Source organism: Triticum aestivum, chromosome 4A (genome assembly GCF_018294505.1).
Source record: "Triticum aestivum cultivar Chinese Spring chromosome 4A, IWGSC CS RefSeq v2.1, whole genome shotgun sequence".
NCBI lineage: Eukaryota > Viridiplantae > Streptophyta > Magnoliopsida > Poales > Poaceae > Triticum > Triticum aestivum.
Genome location: NC_057803.1, coordinates 90,518,552 through 90,539,432, shown reverse-complemented (window position 1 = coordinate 90,539,432; position 20,881 = coordinate 90,518,552). Strand labels below are relative to the sequence as shown.

At 50.6% G+C, this 20,881-nt stretch overlaps 1 protein-coding gene across 1 annotated transcript in view; it reads right to left on the bottom strand.

Moving 5' to 3' along the window:
- Positions 1-20,881, bottom strand: part of LOC123085341 (polyubiquitin) — a 171,625-nt gene that overhangs the window by 86,865 nt on the left and 63,879 nt on the right. The window lies entirely within an intron of this gene.

The window sequence follows — 20,881 nt, the reverse complement described above, 5'->3', positions numbered from 1 at the left end:
TAACCGGAAACTTAGTACATGTGTGAATACATAGACAAACAAAGTGTCACTAGTATGTCTCTACTTGACTAGCTTGTTGAATCAAAGATGGTTAAGTTTCCTAGCCATAGACATGAGTTGTCATTTGATTAACGGGATCACATCATTAGAGAATGATGTGATTGACTTGACCCATTCCATTAGCTTAGCATTTGATCGTTTAGTATATTGCTATTGTTTTCTTCATGACTTATACATGTTCCTATGATATGTGATTATGCAACTCCCGAATACCGGAGAAACACTTTGTGTGCTACCAAACGTCATAACATAACTGGATGATTATAAATGTGCTCTACAGGTGTCTCCGATGGTACTTGTTGAGTTGGCATAGATCAAGATTAGTATTTGTCACTTCGATTGTCGGAGAGGTATCTCTGGGCCCTCTCGGTAATGCACATCACTATAAGTCTTGCAAGCAATGTAACTAATGAGTTAGTTGCGGGATGATACATTACAGAACGAGTAAAGAGACTTGCCGGTAACGAGATTGAACTAGGTATTGAGATACCGATGATCGAATCTCGGGCAAGTAGCATACCGATGACAAAGGGAACGACGTATGTTGTTATGCAGTTTGACCGATAAAGATCTTCGTAGAATATTGTAACACCCACAATGCGGCTATATCTCCCACGTGTCGGGGCACGACTTAGAGGCATAGCCGCATGGTAGGCATGTCGCAAGAGGGGTAATCTTTACACATCCCATATACTGAATAAGAAAGGGATAAAGAGTCGGCTTACAATCGCCACTTCACACAATACATAAATAGTTCATACATCATCCAAGGTACAAACAAAGGTCCGACTACGAAACCAAAATAAAAAAAGACCACCCCAAATGCTAGATCCCCGATCGTCCCAACTGGCCTCCACTACTGATCATCAGGAAAGGAAACATAATAGCGACCCAAGTCTTCATCGAATTCCCACTTGAGTTCGGTAGCATTGCCTGCACTGGTATCCTCGGCACCTGCAACTGTTTGGAGGTATCCGTGAGTCACGAGGACTCAGCAATCTCACACCCTCGCGATCAAGACTATTTAAGCTTATGGGTAGGAAAGGGTAGCAAGGTGGAGTTGCAGCAAGCACTAGCATGTATGGTGGCTAACATACGCAAAAGAGAGCGAGAAGAGAAGCAACGCACGGTCGAGAAGATAGAAAAGATCAAGAAGTGATCCTGAAACTACTTACACTCAGGCATAACACAAGACCGCGTTCTCTTCCCGGACTCCGCCGAAAAGAGACCATCACGGCAACACACGCGGTTGATTCATTTTAATTAAGTTAAGTGTCAAGTTTTCTACAACCGGATATTAACAAATTTCCATCTGCCCATAACCGCGGGCACGACTTTCGAAAGTTCAAAACCCTGCAGGGGTGTCCCAACTTAGCCCATCACAAGCTCTCACAGTCAACGAAGGATATTCCTTCTCCCAGGAAGACCCGATCAGACTCGGAATCCCGGTTACAAGACATTTTGACAATGGTAAAACAAGACCAGCAAAGCCACCCGATGTGCTGACAAATCCCGATAGGAGTCGCACGTATCTCGTTCTCAGGGCACACCGGATGGGCAAGACGCCGGGTTGGCATAGACCCTGGTTGCCCAGGGGGCGCCGGACAACGTCCAGTTTGGACCAACACTCGGAGGAGCACTGGCCCGGGGGTTAAAATAAAGATGACCCTTGAGTCCGCGGAATCCAAGGGAAAAGACTTAGGTGGCAAATGGTAAAACCAAGGTTGGGCCTTGCTGGAGGAGTTTTATTCAAGGCGAACTGTCAAGGGGTTTCCATAACACCCAACCGCGTAAGGAACGCAAAATTAAGGAACATAACACCGGTATGACGGAAACTAGGGCGGCAAGAGTGGAACAAAACACCAGGCATAAGGCCGAGCCTTCCACCCTTTACCAAGTATATAGATGCAATAAAGTAAATAAGAGATAATAATGATATCCCAACAATATCCATGTTCCAACAAGGAACAAACTTCATCTTCACCTGCAACTAGCAACGCTATAAGAGGGGTTGAGCAAAAGCGGTAACATAGCCAAACAAGGATTTGATAGGAAGGTGGGTTAGAGGCTTGACATGGCAATATGGGAGGCATGATATAACAAGTGGTAGGCAGCGTGACATAGCGGTAGAACGAACAACTAGCAAGCAAAGATAGAAGTGATTTCGAGGGTATGGTCATCTTGCCTGCAAAGTTCTCAGAGTTGTCGAAAGCTTGATCCTCGTAAGCATTATCAATAGGTTCCTCGGTCACGTACTCGTCTCCTGGTTCTACCTAAGGCAAGAACACAAGCAAAGGACTAACAATCAATCACTATGCGATGCACAAGCAATATGATGCAATATATGGCATGATATGCAAGATGTGATATGCAATGCATATGCGTGCTCCGGAAGGAAAAGGATGAACAAGGCATCAACTTGGCAAAATAAGTATGCCACTAGAAAGATGAGATGATTTCGGTAGAAATCGATATAAAGATCACCGGAAACGGATGCACGGTTTGCAAATGGCGAGCAAAACAAGAATGGCACAATTCTGCGATTAACAGCACGATGCTATCTAGAATGCAACAAGAAACTAAGCTACCGCACCCCAACATATCAACAAGGCATATAGCAGTGATGTACTCAAGATGCTTGACAAAACATGAACACTGAGCTACATCTAAATCACACAAGAGTAGATTCAAACAAGCATGGCAAAAGTGCAAAAGATATCAGCTTCACAGACTTGGTGAAAATACTAACATACCAGAAATAACATCAGGAAGCCATGTTTAGAGCAAGCAAACAACATGCTACAGGAACATATCATAGCAATACAAGGCATGGCATGAATCTACTAAAAGCATAGAACAAAAGTCCCTTACTGGACATGAGCCAAAAGGCACAGAAGATATGATGACACCCATGTAAACATAGCAAGTTTTATTAACAGTTTTAGACTTAGCAGAAAACATAGCATGGCATAAACAACATCATGAAGGCAACTTTGCGAGCTCAAATCACTCATCATAAAGCCTTGAATGACAAAAAAGTATACACAGCAAGATGACATGTTCATGAAGCTAACCATGGCAAGAGAAGTTTATAACATGCATGGATCACTAGCAACAACCATGGCAAAATTGATTAACATGTAAACAATCTGCCAGGAACATTTTATAGCAAAAGTAGAGCAAGAACAAGACATGCTAGTGCACTCCATAATTGCAAACAAGGACATGGATGGATAGAGAATAACCATATGTCCAAAACACCCTTACTGAAGATACTCAAAACAAGCATGGATATCACTGTAGCATCAAGTTAAAATGGCATCAAAATAACAGCAGGACAAGGACTTAGCAAAAACTTAAGTCCCTGAAATCAGCAACATTGCGGAGGCTACTTTGCATGCTTGTGCTAGTCACCACATAGATCAAAAAATTACATGGCAAGAACCCCTGTAAACATGACATAGCTCAAAACACATGTAGAGCTCATGTCCATATGATGCACACATCAAATGCAACAAAAATGACAAATCATCATGAACTGATAAGTGCCAGCAGTAAACATTTTATAGCACTCTTGCATCAATGATTTTGGCATCAAGATGAACTAAAACAAGCATGCCACAATGGAATGAAATGAAGAGCATCTCACAATGAACATTTTGATATATCATATGCCAGATTAGAAGCCACGGTCATGGAGATATGATGCTATGAACGGGGTTAACCTGCTCAGATCTAGGGTTCGCATGGATTCCGAGGCGTGACTGGATCTCGCCGGAGAACTCGCCGGGGAGGGAGAGGACGGCGGCCGGAGCGCTGGGGCGGCGGATCCGGCCGGCCCGTGGCCGAGTCTGGCCGGAGGTCCGCCGGAGTCGAGCGCGCACGGCGAGGCCCGGCCGGGCGGCGCGGCGTCGACCCGGTGGTGGTGGGAGGCGCTGGCGGCGGGGCGGCACGGCGAGATGGGCAGCGGCGGCCGGCGGCGGCGGGAAGGTGCGCTCGGGCGGCAAGGAAGGTCGGGCGGCGCTCCGGGCCGGGAGGGCCTAGCTGGGGCCCCACGGGCCGACGCGCTGGGAGGCGGCAGCGCGCCACGTGGCGGCACGCCAGTGGCTGCGGGCGGCGGCCATGACTCGTTCGGTGCGGGCCGGACGTGTCTGGCGGCGGAGAGGCCTAGATCTAGGGTTGGATTGCACGAAAAATTCGAAGGGAGCACCTATTTATAGGTAGGAGTAGGTAGGAGTGTCCAAATGAGGTGTAGTTTTCGCCCACACGATCGTGATCCGGCGACAGAGGACATGGAAGTGGTTTAGATGGGTTATTGGGCTGTTTTGGAGGGGTGTTGGGATGCAACACACAAGAGGCCTTTGCGGTTACCCGGTTAACCGTTGGAGCATCAGACCGACTCCAAATGGAACGAAATTTGACAGGCGGTCTACCGGTGGTGTAACAAGGCCACTTGGCAAATCTCGGTCCATTCCGAGAACGTTTAACACCCGCTCATGAAAAGAAACAAGAGGGGGGCGCCGGTGCATGTGGGAGTGTCGGATTGCAAAACGGACAACGGGGAAAATGCTCGGATGCATGAGACGAACATGTATGCAAATGCGATGCACATGATGACATGATATGAAATGCATGACAAAAAAAATGCAAAACGAAGACAAAAACCCAACCACGAAGGGAATCTCGTAACTTAAAGCCGAAAATGGCAAGAGTCGGAGTTACAAATATGGCATGTTACATCCAGGGTGTTACAAATATGTAGGAACCAATATGAGCATCCAGGTTCCGCTATTGGTTACTGACCGGAGACGTGTCTCGGTCATGTCTACATAGTTCTCGAACCCGTAGGGTTCGCACGCTTAACGTTAGGTGACGATCGATATTATGATTTTATGTGATTTGATGTACCGAAGGTAGTTCGGAGTCCCGGATGTGATCACGGACATGACGAGGAGTCTCGAAATGGTCGAGACATTAAGATTGATATATTGGATGGCTACTTTCGGACACCGGAAGGGTTTCGGGTGATCTCGGAGAAAACCGGAGTGCCAGAGGGGTTACCGGAACCCCCGGGGGACTAATGGGCCTTAATGGGCCCTAGTGGAGAGAGAGAGAGAGAGCGGGGCTGGCCAGGGCAGGCCGCGCGCCCCCTCCCCTTGAGTCCGAATAGGACAAGGAAGGGGGCGGCGCCTGTCATGGATCTAAGACTGACAGTAGAATGGGGGTAGGTATGAGGAGGCAAGATCCTAGCTATGGAGTAGTTGTACACACGAGTTTTACGAGTTCAGGCCCTTCTCGGAGGAAGTAACATCCCTACGTCTCGGTGCCCTGAGGCGGTCGACTGGATTATATGTGTGGGTGTGAGTTTACAAAAGTGCGAACCCCTGTCCCAGAGGAGGGAGGTGGCTTATATAGAGTGCGCCAGGACCCCAGCTCGCCTCCGTTACACAGGGTTCAATGCTCATAAAGGAAAGGTGTTACTGGTAACGTCTACAATAAAATGTCATAAATGCTCATAATGCTATGGTTTAAGTCCTAACTGTTGCAGAGTGGAGGGTTCCTCATCTTCTGGTGGTCGAGTGTCTTCAAGATGGTCGAGTGAGCGCATCTCCACGGTCGAGTGGATGATGATTTCTCTTCGACTGCTTCTGATTCTTTGTAAAGATGTCCTTGGGGAGGGTATGCTGGACAGGTCCATGACCCTACCCTAGGTACATAGCTTCATCATTAGCCCCCGAATGGATCAGGGTTTGAGTGAGGAAGGGGTTGAGAACACTTCCGACCCACTCTTTGCGCTATGAATATGCCTTGTCCTGAAACAATGAGTTGAGGAGATGACGTCGACTCCTTTCTCAATCGCCTTGGTCCATTCTTGGTTGTTGTCGAGTGGACTTTCATGGTAGAATTCCGAATGATGATGTAGAGGGTGTTTGTCTTCAGTCTGACAGGTTGTTCTGCTCTCCGCGGATCTCGCGGGATTCGAATTTTGGGAAGTGCGCCAGACGGGAGGAACCGAGGTTATCAGGACGGATTAGGCAAGTCTCCTTGATCCCCGCGCCACCTTTTTCGCCACGTACTGCGCGCGCGACTGTTGCGGGATTTGTTTAGATCGCTTGGGTCCACCAGTCAGCCACTCGGTGGAAGGCCTTATAAAAGGTCTCGGGCTAGGCCTCTGCTCCGCACGCTCCCATTCTCTCTTCTCTTTCTCCCGATCCCTCCGCCCTCTCGCTTCCGCCTCGTCGCCGGACCTCTGCTCAAGCTTGATCCTCCACCATGGGGAAGGATAAGACGACGGCGCTGGAACACGCGAAGAAGGCGACCACGAAGGCGAAGGGCAAGCGGACCAGCCGGGGCGGATCCTCGTCGAGGTCCGGCCTGCCGGCGGGCTGGATCCAGGGCGACTGGATCCGCTCGGCAATCACGCAGGACGACCTCGACGACCTGGTGGAGGGGGGATTGATCCCTCACAAGTCGGCTCGGCTCCCGGGGGACGAAACCGAGCCGCAGCCTAGAGAGGGTGAGTGTGTCCTCCTCGCAACCCACATATATCGTGGATTCTCACTGCCTCCCCACCCTTTCTTCCGGGCTTTTTTGAACTTCTTTGGGGCTCAGCTCCACCATTTCACTCCGAACACCATAGTCTATCTGGCCGCTTTCGTGTCCATGTGCGAAAACTTCTTGGGCTGTCGACCGCACTGGGGGCTTTTCAAACACATCTTCACTTGCCGTTCCCAGTCGGTCAAAAAGGCCAAGTCGAGTGACGAGAGGACGCGGGTGATCCAGATGTGCGGTGGTCTGGGGATCCAGATGAGGAGCAAGAGTACTTTCCCAGCGATGATCCTTCCTGACTCGGTCCGGGGCTGGCAGTCGACTTGGTTTTACTGCAAGGATCAGCCAACCCCTGGCCAGTCGACTGGACTTCCTCCTTTTTCCTTGGCTCGAGTGGAGAAGCCTGCTCCCCTGAAGGTAGTTCCAGAAGAGAAGGCGCAGGTCAAGGAGCTGGTTGAACGGGTCGTCCAGCTTGTCCGCGACGGAGTGACCGGGATGGATCTGCTGGAGGTCTTTCTCGGTCGACGCATCCAACCTCTTCAGGCGCGCGATCATCCGATGTGGATGTACTCTGGGCTCGAGGATACCACTCGGATCCACCCGGAGGAGGTTAGCGAGGATATCTTGGAGAACTGGTTGAGGGGAATCACTGGCAACAAAGACAACCCTCGGGGATCCAGGAGGGTGATTCCATTCGACAACTCGCACCAGCCGGAGCAGGTATATTTCTGTTTTATCAAGTATCTTTCCGATTCACCACGTGATGTCCCGTTTGTGGTCGACTGAATGTCTTTTGATTGTTATCCTTTCAGGCCCTCATTGAAATGTACTCGATGCCCAACGGAGTGCAGGACCCAGGCGCTGAAGAAGAAGGGAGCGGGGGCGAGAGCGGCGAGGAGCATTCGGAAGCCGAGGAGGACGAGGAGAGCGATGAATCGACCGATGAGGAAGAAGTCGACTCGCCTCCTCGCAGGGAGAGGAGGTCCAAGCACACTCATGACCCGGCACGCGCTCCGGACTTGGTGGCTGCGCCGATCGGGCAATCCTCGAAGCGCCCCAGGACGTCTTCCCCGACGCCGACTGAGAAGCCTCCAAAGCAATCCAAGGTCGCGCCGCTTCCAGCGCCGAAAGTGCCGAAAGCCATCTCTTCCAAACCGCCCAAAGCTTTGCCTCGGATCAAAGTGACCGTTCCTACTATCTCCGGGTAACCATCTGACTTGTCCTTTATGTGGATTCGATTCACTGGGTGTAACCGATTGAATGCGGGCCTTTGCAGTGCTGCTACGTCAGGGACCTCTTCATACCAGTACCGGGACGAGGAAATGGAGGATGCGGTAACCTCTAACCCAGGTATGAACTCTTGCGATTTCGATTCTTGATCCTTTTAGGGTCGAGTGGTTCACTTGGGGTCGAATGTTCTGTCTTGCAGCTCCACCCAACATCATTGACCTTCCGGACGATGACGAAGATGTGGCTCCTAAGCCTAGGAAGAGCAAGAAGGTAACAACTGGCAGGGTGGCTCGGCAAGAACCAATTGCAATGCCTCCCGTCTGTCAAGCTGAAGACGCGGGCAGGGCCACTGTGACATTCGCTACACCCTTGCCGAGTGGGCATCCCACGCGGTCGACCACGCCTGTGGTTCCTTCAACCATCCAACTCCACACCACGGAGCCTCAAGCAGCCGCACCTGGGTCGTCTGCACATTTTTTCACCAGCTACCCCGTCCCAGACAACTAGTCGGAAGCGGCCGTGGAAGCCATCCGACAGGCTGATATGATGATGGAGCGGGTGAAGATAGTGCACGAGAGCAGTCAGGCTGCCTACGACGCTAGTGCCGCCCTTCGGGCCAACGTTCAGGTGAGTAGACTTTCCGACTGTTTTTGTTCTCAAAAAATCTTCTTCTGCACAATCTCCTGTTGTTCACGTTGAATTAGAGCACCCACTGGGTGTTGCTGTCGATTTTGGTAGTTTCGCTCTTCCACTCGGTCTGGGCGAGTGGGATCAGAACCGGTGGGGGCACGCCAAGTGCACCCACTGGGTGTAGTCCCCGAGACCGCGGTCGACTACTGACAGTCGACTGTGGTCTGAGTTCTTCTTTCTTGACGGCGCAATTGTTCTTTCTCTCTCTTTTTTACTCCTTGCACTCGACTCCGGCGGGCCGGTCGAGTGGGATCAGAACCGGTGGGGGCACACCAAGTGCACCCACTGGGTGTAGTCCCCGAGACCACGGTCGATTGCTGGCAGTCGACTGGGGTCTGAACAGCTTGTTGTCCACTTCTTTAGGTTTTATTCACTCGGAAATGAATTGCCTTCGAACCTATCGATTGATCCGTCTCTTGCCTCCTGCAGAAGTCTTGTACTCTTATCTCCAAGTTTGACGAACTCGAAGAGAAGCAGAGGCAACTCAACTTAGACTTGGAATTGGCTCAGCAAAAATCTGAAAAAAGCTCAAGACAAGGCCACTGGTATGGAAGGTAACTGATTGCCGACTGAACTTCAATATATCTCTTTGATCTCTTTTTTGATTCGATTATTTCTTTTGCAGAGAAAATGAAGTTGGCTCTGGACAAGAAGGACTCGGACCTCGCCGCCGCGCAAAAAGCAGCCCAAGACAAAACCGTTCTCGCAGACAAGAAGCTTGCTTCAGTCGAACGCTTGAAGGAGAGGTGACTAGACTGACATCTTGTCTTAATGAAGCTAACCGCGAAGTGACCAGCCTGAAGAAGGATAAGGTCGTCCTGAACGAAAAGTTGGAGTCTGCGATCCGCAAGAGGAATGACACAGAAGCTTATCTGAGGACCCTCGCCAAGAAGCTTTATCTCGTGCTGGGAGGTATTTCTTTTAATCCGACTGTGTTGATGCTTGCCATCGGATTTTGCTCGGTTGATTGAACTGACTTTTGGCTGCAGAACTCTGTCAAGACTTTGACGAAGAAACTGGAAGGGTCGAGACGGGTCTGGACCCTATCGCTTCCCCGGTCTGCGACGAAACTGCGATGAACGTGCTCCGACTGGAGTCCTGTATCGCCAGCGCCACAAGCTACCTCGCACGCCTGAAGGAGGTTGTCTCTCGAATCGACTCGACGCTTTGGCCGGGGCGACGCTTCAGAATGATCTGGAATCTCTGATGACTCGACTGAACGAGATCCCTGACCGAGTGCAAGAATGGAAGAAATCCTCCGCCCGGTGTGGTGCTGATGTGGCGCTGTCCTTGGTGCAAGTCCCTTGCAAGGAGGCTCGTGAAGACAAGCTGGCTGCGATCAAAGTCGCTAACACCAAAAAGCACGAATTCCAGTCCTTCATGGAGACTTTCATTGCTCCCGCCACTCGGATCGCTGATGGGATCGATTTGGACTCATTCGTGGAGCCTGCCAGCCCTCCTCCGGCCGAGTGAACAATCTTATGAAACTTGGGTACGCTTTAAATTTGCCTCGGAATGCCGAGTGGTTTCTGTAACCGTTAAACTCCTTCGGGCTTGGTGCCCGAGTACCTTTGATTCGCTGCTTGGAACCTTTTAGTATTTATCTGAATTTGGTTTATCTCCGAATGTGCTTGTGTTTGCCTTCGGATGGACTTTGCTTGCTGCACCTCTTCGTCCTTGCGGATAGGGATGGAGCAGACGTTGTATTTGTGCCGCAGCTCCAAAGGAGAAGGTGGCAGTCGACCTGCACCTCATCGTCCTTGCGGATAAGGATGGAGTGGACGTTGTATTTGTGCCGCAGCTCCGAAGGAGAAGGTTGCAGTCAACCTGCACCTCGTCGTCCTTGCAGATAGGGATGGAGCGGACGTTGTATTTGTGCCGCAGCTCCGAAGGAGAAGGTTGCAGTCGACCTGCACCTCGTCGTCCTTGCGGATATGAATGGGTCTCAAACTTAGGCGAGTACTGGACTGCAGCGAAGCCCCCGAGTGGGAGGATTGCTCTCCACTCGGTAGGATTTTTCCAAACTTAGGCGAGTGCTGGACTGCCGTTAAGCCTCTTAGTGAGAGAACTTAGGCGAGTGCTCGACTGCAGCTAAGCCTCTGAGTGGGAGGACTGCTCTCCACTCGGTAGGGTTTTTTCAAACTTAGGGGAGTGCTGGACTGCCGTTAAGTCTCTTAGTGAGAGAACTTAGGCGAGTGCTCGACTGCAGCTAAGCCCCCGAGTGGGAGGACTGCTCTCCACTCGGTAGGGTTTTTTCAAACTTAGGCGAGTGCTGGACTGCCATTAAGTCTCTTAGTGAGAGAACTTAGGCGAGTGCTCGACTGCAGCTAAGCCCCCGAGTGGGAGGACAACTCTCCACTCAATAGGATTTTTCAAACTTAGGCGAGTGCTCGACTGCTGTTAAGCTTCTTAGTGAGAGAACTTAGGCGAGTGCTCGACTGCAGCTAAGCCCCCGAGTGGGAGGACTGCTCTCCACTCGGTAGGATTTTTTCAAACTTAGGCGAGTGCTGGACTGCCGTTAAGCTTCTTAGTGAGAGAACTTAGGCGAGTGCTGGACTGCCGTTAAGCTTCTTAGTGAGAGAACTTAGGCGAGTGCTCGACTGCAGCTAAGCCCTCGAGTGGGAGGATTGCTCTCCACTCGGTAGGATTTTTTCAAACTTAGGCGAGTGTTGGACTGTCGTTAAGCCTCTTAGTGAGAGAACTTAGGCGAATGCTGGACTACAGCTAAGCCCCCGAGTGGGAGGATTTCTCTCCACTCAGTAGGATTTTTTCAAACTTAGGCGAGTGTTGGACTGTCGTTAAGCCTCTTAGTGAGAGAACTTAGGCGAGTGCTCGACTGCAGCTAAGCCCCCGAGTGGGAGGATTGCTCTCCACTCGGTAGGATTTTTTCGAACTTAGGCGGAACGGATTCGTGACTAAGCCCACCCACTGGGGGATTTCAGGAGTAAATAAGAACAACACAATCGAATGAGAGAACCGTAAGCTCTTGTCTTTGATAAACGAATTACAAAAGGTGTTGCTTATTACATTTTATTCAAACGAGTGTTTAAGTATAAAAGGGGCGGAGCAGCTCCGCCTTCCAAGCCTGTGGCTCGTCTTTCCGATGCTCGATACTGTAAAGATGGTATGCTCCATTGTGGAGAACTTTGGTGACGATGAAGGGGCCTTCCCAAGTTGGAGCGAGCTTGTGTGGTTTCTGCTGATCCACTCGAAGAACCAAGTCTCCTTCTTGAAAGGCCCGACCCCTCACATTCCTGGCGTGGAATCGACGCAAATCTTGCTGATAAATGGTCGAGCGGATCAAGGCCATCTCTCTTTCCTCCTCTAAGAGATCGACTGAATCTTGCCGGGCCTGCTCTGCTTCTGCTTCGGAGAAGAGTTCAACTCGGGGTGCGTTGTGGAGCAAGTCACTTGGCAGAACAGCTTCGGCTCCATAGACTAAGAAGAAAGGAGTTCTTCCAGTCGACCGATTAGGAGTTGTCCTTAAACCCCACAGAACTGACGGAAGTTCATCAACCCAAGCACCTGCTGCGTGTTTGAGATCACGCATCAGTCGGGGCTTCAGTCCTTTGAGAATTAGGCCATTGGCTCTTTCTGCTTGTCCGTTCGACTGCGGGTGAGCAACAGAAGCATAGTCGACTCGAGTGCCCTGAGAGGCGCAGAAAATTCTGAACTCATCGGAATCGAAGTTCGATCCGTTGTCCGTGATGATGCTGTGTGGGACTCCATATCTGAATGTCAATTCTCTGATAAAACTGACAGCGGTGCTAGCGTCAAGGTTCTTGATAGGTTTGGCTTCGATCCATTTGGTAAACTTGTCGACTGCAACGAGCACGTGAGTGAAGCCGCTTTTGCCGGTCCTCAGCGGTCCAACCATATCCAGTCCCCAAACAGCGAAGGGCCAGACGAGGGGAATGGTCTTCAGGGCTGACGCTGGCTTGTGAGACATATCGGAGTAAAATTGACAGCCTTCACATCTGTCGACTATATCTTTCGCCATCTCATTTGCTCGTGGCCAATAGAATCCAGCTCGGTATGCTTTAGCCACGATGGCCCGAGAGGACGCATGGTGGCCACAGGTCCCCGAGTGGATGTCATTGAGGATCATTCGACCTTCTTCTGGTGTTATGCACTTCTGACCGACTCCAGTCACACTTTCTCTGAACAGCTGCCCTCTTATCACAGTAAAAGCTTTAGATCGGCGGACGATCTGTCGAGCTTCTTCTTCATCCTCTGGGAGCTCTTTCCTGAGGATGTACGCAATGTAGGGCACCGTCCAGTCGGGAGTAATGGCCAGAACCTCCATGATTAGGTCGACCACAGCTGGGACCTCGACTTCAGTCGGATCCGTGGCGCTCTTGGGTTGTGGGGGCTCTTCAGTGAAAGGGTCTTCCTGAACTGTCGGCGTGTGAATATGCTCCAAGAACACATTGCTGGGAATGGCTTCTCTCTTGGAACCTATCTTTGCCAATTCATCGGCTGCTTGATTTTTCAATCGGGGGATGTGGTGGAGTTCTAACCCCTCGAACTTCTTCTCAAGCTTTCTCACCGCGTTGCAGTAACCAGTCATGGCTGGGCTTCTGACGTCCCACTCCTTCATCACTTGATTAACTACCAAATCTGAGTCGCCATAGACCATGAGGCGACGGACGCCGAGTGAGATGGCCATGCGCAACCCATACAGGAGTGCTTCATACTCTGCTTCATTGTTGGAGGAATCAAAGTGAATCTGGAGGACATATCTGAGCTTGTCTCCTCGGGGGGATACCAGAACTACTCCAGCACCAGAACCGTTCAACATCTTGGATCCGTCAAAGAACATGGTCCAGTGCTCAGAGTGAACTTGAGTCGGCAGTTGCTGTTCGATCCACTCGGCGAGGAAATCTGCTATTGCTTGGGACTTGATAGCTTTCTTTGCCTCAAACTTGATATCCAAGGGAAGGAGTTCAATCGCCCATTTTGCCACTCGACCAGTTGCATCCCTGTTGTGCAGAATCTCTGACAATGGAGCGTCGCTGACGACTGTAACAGAGTGATCTGAGAAGTAGTGTGCAACCTTCTTCGTGGTCATGTAAATTCCATAGACAAGCTTCTGATAGTGAGGATATCTCTGCTTTGACGGGGTCAGGACTTCAGAAATATAATAAACTGGGCGTTGAACTTTGTACGCTTTTCCTTCTTCTTCCCGCTCGACCGTAAGTACTGTACTGACGACTTGTCCAGTGGCTGCTATATAAAGCAAAAGAGGCTCTTTGCTGATTGGAGCAGCAAGCACCGGCTGGGTGGAAAGCAGGGCTTTTAGCTCTGCAAATGTTGTATCAGCTTCTGGAGTCCACTCGAACTTATCTGATTTCTTCATCAGTCGGTAAAGAGGCAGCGCCTTTTCACCGAGGCGAGAAATGAATCGACTTAGGGCGGCCAAGCAACCAGTAAGCTTCTGGACATCATGCACACGCACAGGGCGTTTCATTCGGAGTATAGCGCCTACTTTCTCTGGGTTAGCATCGATTCCTCGTTCGGAAACAAGAAAACCGAGCAACTTTCCGCCTGGAACTCCAAACGTGCACTTTGATGGATTGAGCTTGATATCATACCTTCTGAGGTTGGCAAAGGTTTCAGCGAGGTCGGTCAGCAGGTCGGAACCTTTACGTGACTTGACCACAATGTCATCCATGTATGCTTCCACATTCCGACTGATCTGAGTGAGCAGGCACTTCTGAATCATTCGCATAAATGTGGCTCCGGCGTTCTTCAAGCCGAATGGCATTGTGACATAACAGAAGCACCCGAACGGGGTGATAAAAGCTGTCTTTATTTCGTCGGGTCCGTACAGACGGATCTGGTGGTACCCGGAGTAGGCATCCAAAAAGGACAAACGCTCGCACCCAGCAGTCGAGTCGACTATCTGATCGATGCGAGGGAGAGGGAAGTGATCTTTCGGGCAGGCCCGATTGATATGCTTGAAATCGATGCACATGCGGAGTGAGTCATCTTTCTTTGGGACCATGACAACATTGGCTAACCACTCGGAGTGGTAAATCTCTCGGATAAACTCAGCTGCCAAAAGCCGAGCCACCTCTTCGCCGATTGCTTTTCTTTTCTGGACGGCAGACCATCAAAGATGCTCTTTGACTGGTTTCACTTTCGGGTCGACTCGCAAACGATGCTCAGCCAGTCCCCTGGGAACACCTGGCATGTCAGAAGGCTTCCATGCAAAGATGTCCCAGTTCTCACGGAGGAACTGGATGAGCGCTTCTTCCTATTTGGAGTCGAGTGTGGTCGAAATGTGGGTCGGAGCTGCATTGGGGTCCGTCGGGTGGATGTGAACAGACTTCATCTCGCCAGACGACTGGAATGCTGAATCCGTGGCTGGCTTCTTGGCTCGCAACAAGGCACTCGGGTCTGCATTTTTCTGGTATTCTTGCAATTCTGCCACGGCCATCTGGGCATCGGCGATCTTTGAGCCCTTCTGGAAACACTCTTACGCCTTTTTCCGATTACCAGAGATAGTGATCACTCCTCTGGGACCAGGCATCTTCAGTTTGAGGTACACGTAACAAGGTCGAGCCATGAATCGTGCATAAGCCGGCCTGCCCAGAATTGCATGATATGCACTCTGAAAATCCACGACTTCAAACGTCAACTTTTCTTTGCGGTAATTTTTGGCATCACCGAAAACCACGTCGAGTGCAATCTAACCGAGGGACGTAGCCTTCTTGCCTGGGATGACCCCATGGAAACTCATATGGCTTTCACTGAGTCTGCACATCGGAATGCCCATTCCTTTCAACGTTTCTGCATACTGAATGATCAGGCCACTGCCACCGTCCATCAGGACCTTTGTCAGTCGAGTGCCTTCGACCATCGGGTCGACCACCAGCGCTTGCCTCCCAGGGGTGGCGATGTGCACTGGATGATCAGACTGGTCGAATGTAATGGCAGTCTGCAACCATTTCAAGTAACTGGGTGTCGCCGGAGCGACCATGTTCACTTCTCTGTTGATGACTTTTAATCGACTCTTGTTTTCAACATCAGCAAAAATCATCAGAGTGGAATTCACGTGAGGATAACCATCATCATCTTCCCCTTCACTCTTAGCCTTGTCTGCCTCCTTCTCCTTTTCCTTGGGTTGTTTCTCTTAGAACTGCTGGATCAGGAGCCGACACTGTCGAGTGGTATGCTTCGGGTAAATGAAATTACCTTCTTCGTCTTTTTTAGTGTGGATATGGCATGGCAGATCCAACACGTCATTTCCATCCTGATCTTTTACTTTCTTGGGGTTCCACGGCCCTTTGGGCTTCCCCTTGAACTTTCCTTGAACCACAGCCAAGGCCTCACCCGGAGCAGCTGGTTCGGCCTTGCGTTTTTGTTTCCGACTGGAGTTTCCTCCTCCGGCTTCGTGGGCGACTGCTTTGTGCTTGCCGCTCCGCAGTCGCTCCTCCTCTTCACCATTGGCATACTTGGTGGCGATTTCCATCATCCGAGTCAGAGTCATGTTTCCTGTCCGACCGAATTTCAGGTTCAACTCCCGGTACCTAACGCCTTCCTTGAAAGCACAAATTGCCTGATGATCAGACACATCTTCCACCGTGTGGTGCAGGGTGATCCACCTCTGGATATAATCTCTCAAAGTTTCATTCGGTTTCTGGACGCAACACTGTAATTCTGTCAAACCTGCTGGCCGCTTGCAAGTACCCTCAAACATTCTGACAAACACTCGGGCGAGATCTTCCCAAGTATAGATGCTGCCAGGTGCCAACTGATTCAGCCACGCCCTAGCCGAGCCCTCCAACATCAGAGGAAGGTGTTTCATGGCCACCTCATCATTGCCGCCACCAATCTGGACAGCCACTCGGTAGTCTTCGAGCCAGGTGTCAGGCTTGGACTCTCCGGTGAACTTACTGACTCCAGTCGCCAACCTGAAGTTGGGGGGAATCACTGCAGCTCTGATAGCTCTGCTGAAGCACTCTGGGCCAGAGACATGCACCCTATTGCTGGTTTGCGGGCCTCTGTCATGGCCATCTCGGTGAGCTCTGTTTCTGTCGACCAAGCCTTGTACGAGAATAGATCTCGCATCAAAGCCTGGCTCCCTGGGGTCGACTGGAATACCTCTTCCGACGTTGTTAGGGCGTCTGTCTTCATGTGGCCGCGGCACGTATGACCCACTCCTTGGAGGAGGCGTGGGCACTCGAGGCGACCATCGCGATCGGCTCGATGATCATACTGCTCCTGGTTTCTGTACTGATCACGCCGCTCTCCACGTCCCTCACGCCTCGGGGGCGATCTCGGGCTATGGGCCGACTGGACCGTATCTGCGACCACAGATCTGCTATGGATCCTATCCCGCGACTGAGACTCGACTGTATTCTGCTCTCCTGCTGCCCGGAGCAAGGTCCTGATCTGCGCCAGACCTCAGCCAGCTTCTGACTGGGAAGGTTGAATCGACTCTGCTATCCGGGCAGCAGCTGCTAGGTTTTGGATCGGTGTCCGGTATACCTGAGCTGGAGGTGGAAAAAGTTGGCGTCGGCTGGACTTAGGAGCACGTTGACGAGCGCGATCGTCGAGTGCACGCTGTAGGTTCTCCAGCCGAGTGCGCTCAGCCAGATTGGCCAAGCGAGCCTGTTCCAAGGCCTGGGCCTCGGGCGTTTCTCCAACTATAGAAGTATGCAGGGCATCCATGTTTCGTCGACGAAGTTCTTCTCTCTGCTGCAAGGAGAGAGGCTCGGGGCAGTACTCCTCGTGAACGCACGACGGATCGCCGTTCCCGTCACCTCCGTCTTCACAATTGAAGCCAGGAGGACCGCGTGGTCCATTGACCATCAGGACTTCCGCTGCCGAGTCATTTCTGCCGCACTCGGATGCAGTCTCTACGGAGCCAGTCGACAGATCGAATAGGCCGTAGAGAGACTCGTCGGGCTCGAGCGCCGCGACTTGAGGGGTGGCCGACTGGCAGGCCACCGCATGCTTCACCCACAGTTCAATCCTCGACCGGCCGGTGCGCTTGCTCAGGCGGGTCGCAGGAAGGGGGAAAGTCGTTGGAGTCGACTGGTACTGGGTCGACGGTTGCCACAGGAGGACGCCACGGACGCATGCGTGAAAGTGCGTCGCCCCGCGGGCGGGGAGCGCGTCGACGTCGAGTGGTGCCTCCCGAAGCCAAGCGGAGTCGTCGGCGACAAACACAAGCGCGCCGAGACGGATCTCGCGACCCTCAGCCAAACCTCCGCATGGAACCATGATGATGGGGATCGGAAAAATTGCAACTTCTCCAATAAGTCGCTAAGACACCTGCCTCACGGTGGGCGCCAACTGTCGTGGATCTAAGACTGACAGTAGAATGGGGGGTAGGTATGAGGAGGCAAGATCCTAGCTATGGAGTAGTTGTACGCAAGAGTTTTACGAGTTCAGGCCCTTCTCGGAGGAAGTAACAGCCCTACATCTCGGTGCCCTAAGGCGGTCGACTGGATTATATGTGTGGGTGTGAGTTTACAAAAGTGCGAACTCCTGTCCCAGAGGAGGAAGGTGGCTTATATAGAGTGCGCCAGGACCCCAGCTCCCCTCCGTTACACAGGGTTCAATGCTCATAAAGGAAAGGCGTTACTGGTAACGTCTATAGTAAAATGTCATAAATGCTCATAATGCTATGGTTTAAGTCCTAACCATTGCAGAGTGGAGGGTTCCTCATCTTCTGGTGGTCGAGTGTCTTCAAGATGGTCGAGTGAGCGCATCTCCACGGTCGAGTGGATGATGATTTCTCTTCGACTGCTTCTGATTCTTTGTAAAGATGTCCTTGGGGAGGGTATGCTGGACAGGTCCATGACCCTACCCTAGGTACATAGCTTCATCAATGCCCCCTTGCCTTTCGCCTCTCCCACTCCTTCCTTCCCCCTCCTAGTGGGACTAGGAAAGGGGAGTCCTACTCCCACTAGGAGGAGGACTCCTACTCTTGGAGCGCCCTCCTAGGGCCGGCCGGCCTCCCTCTTGCTCATTTATATATGGGGGCAGGGGGCACCCCAGGACACACAAGTTGATCATTGATCTTTTAGCCGTGTGCGGTGCCCCCCTCCACCATAATCCACCTCGGTCATATCGTAGCGGTGCTTAGGCGAAGCCCTGCGTCGGTAGCTTCATCAACACCGTCATCACGCCGTCGTGCTGACGGAACTCTCCCTCAAAGCTCTACTGGATTGTGAGTTCGTGGGACGTCACCGAGCTGAACATGTGCAGATCGCGGAGGTGCCGTACGTTCGGTACTAGGATCGGTCGATCGTGAAGACGTATGACTACATCAACCGTGTTGTCATAACGGTTCCGCTTACAATCTACAAGGGTACGTGGACGACACTCTCCCCTCTCATTGCTATGCATCACCATGATCTTGCGTGTGCGTAGGAATTTTTTTGAAATTACTACGTTCCCCAACAGTGGTATCCGAGCCAGGTGTATGCGTAGATGTCATATGCATGAGTAGAACACAAAGGAGTTGTGGGCGTGGGTATATACATATTGCTTGCCGTCACTAGTTGATTCTTGATTCAGCGACATTGTTGGATGAAGCGGCCCAAACCGACATTACGCGTACGCTTACGCGAGACTGGTTCTACTGACATGCTTCGCACACAGGTGGCTAGTGGGTGTCTGTTTCTCCAGCTTTAGTTGAATCAGATTCAATGAACAAGGTTCTTTCTGAAGATCAAAAAACAATCACTATACCATGTTGTGGTTTTTTGATGCATAGGTAAGAACGGTTCTTGCTCAGCCCGTAGCAGCCACTAGGAGGAGGACGTCTAACTTGTTTTTGCAGGGCATGTTGTGATGTGATATGGTCAAGACATGATGCTAAATTTTATTGTATGAGATGATCATGTTTTGTAACACAGTTATCGGCAACTGGCAGGAGCCATATCGTGGTCGCTTTATGATACGTCTCCAACGTATCTATAATTTTTGATTGTTCCATGCTATATTATATTCTGTTTTGGACATTATTGGGCTTTATTATACACTTTTATATTATTTTGGGGACTAACCTATTAACCGGAGGCCCAGCCCAGAATTGTTGCTTTTTTGCCTATTTTAGGGTTTCACAGAAAAAGAATACAAACAGAGTCCAAACGGAATGAAACCTTCGGGAACGTGATTTTCGGAACGAACATGATCCAGAGGACTTGGAACCTACGTCAAGTAATCAACAAGGAAGGCACGAGGTAGGGGGCGCGCCTACCCCCCCAGGAGCGCCCTCCACCCTCGTGGGCCCCCTGTTGCTCCACCGACGTACTCCTTCCTCCTATATATACATACGTACCCCCAAACTACCAGATACGGAGCCAAAACCCTAATTCCACCGCCGCAACTTTCTGTATCCACGAGATCCCATCTTGGGGCCTTTTCCGGAGCTCCGCCGAGGGAGCATCAATCACGGAGGGCTTCTACATCAACACCTTAGCCTCTCCGATGAAGTGTGAGTAGTTTACCTCAGACCTACGGGTCCATAGTTATTAGCTAGATGGCTTCTTCTCTCTTTTTGGATATCAGTACAAAGTTCTCCCCCTCTCTTGTGGAGATCTATTCGATGTAATCTCCTTTTGCGGTGTGTTTGTTGAGACCGATGAATTGTGGGTTTTTGATCAAGTTTATCTATGAACAATATTTAAATCTTCTCTGAATTCTTTTATGTATGATTGGTTATCTTTACAAGTCTCTTCGAATTATCAGTTTGGTTTGGCCTACTAGATTGATCTTTCTTGCAATGGGAGAAGTGCTTAGCTTTGGGTTCAATCTTGCGGTGTCCTTTCCCAGTGACAGTAGGGGCAGCAAGGCACGTATTGTATTATTTCCATTGAGGATAACAAGATGGGGTTTATTTCATATTGCATGAGTTTATCCCTCTACATCATGTCATCTTGCTTAAAGCGTTACTCTGTTCTTATGAACTTAATACTCTAGATGCATGCTGGATAGCGGTCGATGTGTGGAGTAATAGTAGTAGATGCAGGCAGGAGTCAGTCTACTTGTCTCGGACGTGATGCCTATATACATGATCATACCTAGATATTCTCATAACTATGCTCAATTATGTCAATTGCTCAATAGTAATTTGTTTACCCATCGTGAATACTTATGCTCTTGAGAGAAGCCACTAGTGAAACCTATGGCCCCGGGTCTATTTTCCATCATATTAATCTTCTAATACATAGTTATTTTTATTGGCTTTTATTTTACTTTGCATCTTTATCATAAAAATACCAAAAATATTATCTTATCATATCTATCAGATCTCACTCTCGTAAGTGACCGTGTAGGGATTGACAACCCCTTATCGCGCTGGTTGCGAGGATTTGTTTGTTTGTGTAGG